Consider the following 1,377-nt stretch of genomic DNA (forward strand, 5'->3'; position numbering starts at 1 on the left):
ATCCCGGATAGTGCACACAAAGATTAATCTTCTCAGGTGTAAGAACATATATCTGATTTAATTCATATTTCATGTACTATTTGTAGTATTCACCAACACATCAAACAGTTTATACAAACAGTAGGTCACAAAACATACTGACATATTAAAAAGATAAGATTAAAGGCAGAAATATCCATTGGAAATTTGTAGGAGGTAGCAGATACGAGGCTTAGATATGATCAAAGAACGTAGGACAAAATAGAAGAAAAATAAGTACTTAAAAATATGAATACAACTTCTCATATCAAATTGTTAAAATCAATCAAAGAAATCATTTCTAATTGAAAATAAGGCATTTGAGGTAAAAATTAAGGACTATAATGAAGACAGAATTTTTGACTTAGAATTAAGACAAATACCAAATTTCACAACAAAAACACTGAAATTCAAACAATTCAAGAGTAAACTCAGATATATAAAACCATCTTAAATGCAAATTTGTTATCTTAAGCAGCAAAGAGAAGCAGAGGAGTAACAAGAAGTAGAGGAAAGGAGAGGAAAGAGAAGAAGGATGAACGGGGGAATTTGGGAGGAAGTGGCTAAGGAATAGGAGGAACAGAGAGATGGGGAAGTGGGGAAGGAAACAGAGAGAAGCATGGGGGGACAGAGACAGAAACGGAATATGGTAAAAATGGCATGTGAAGACTCTGCAGAGAGGCTGAAGTCCTGCTGAGTCTCACCTGAGCAGACAATCTCAACAACTCCACCTTGCTGGCAGCTGCCTCCAGCACAGGGCACTTTGGGGCAGAATGAGAGCTCTGGCTCCTTCCCCGCACACTGGAACTCTTCAGCCCAGACCTGCTCACTGGCACTGCTGAGCATGGTCTGCTGGACAGACACAGCCTTGCCACACCCCAGCTCTGCACAGATGACCTGGGCAGTGAGCAAGGAGATGTTCACACCGGAAACCAGAGTCCAGCCTCCGCCAGGGTTCACTTCCAGTCGCCCAGAGCAGAGTCCGTAATATTCACCCAGACGCACAAATCCTGTGGGAGATAAAAATGCATTGCGCGCACTTGCGTTGCTTCAACAGCACATGTCCTACAAATTGGAACAGATACAGAGAAGGTTAGTGTGGCCCTTGAGCGAGGATGGCATGCAAATTCATGATGTGTTCCATATAAAAAAACAAACAAACAAAAATGGTGTGTGTCCATTGTCTAAGCTTAGAATCTGTTAATGGTATGCTAGAGGTTCTGTTGTTAAAGCTTTTCTTTGTTTTCAATTTTAAGGATCATAAAAAACAATAAAAATATACAGAATTCCAACAAGAAAGATAGTAAACTCAACAGTGGTGATTATATTGCATATTGTTATCTTTAAAGTAGCTTCTCA

General features: G+C 39.9%; 1 non-coding gene across 1 annotated transcript; it reads left to right on the plus strand.

Annotated features, from left to right (window-relative positions):
- Nucleotides 1-1,063: 1,063 nt before the first annotated feature.
- On the plus strand, nt 1,064-1,168 carry LOC111814532. The gene has a single exon (XR_002819498.1). It is a non-coding gene; the product is annotated as a U6 spliceosomal RNA (small nuclear RNA).
- Nucleotides 1,169-1,377: the final 209 nt, after the last annotated feature.

Source organism: Octodon degus, unplaced genomic scaffold (genome assembly GCF_000260255.1).
Source record: "Octodon degus isolate 3935 unplaced genomic scaffold, OctDeg1.0 scaffold00346, whole genome shotgun sequence".
Classification (NCBI taxonomy): Eukaryota; Metazoa; Chordata; class Mammalia; order Rodentia; family Octodontidae; genus Octodon; species Octodon degus.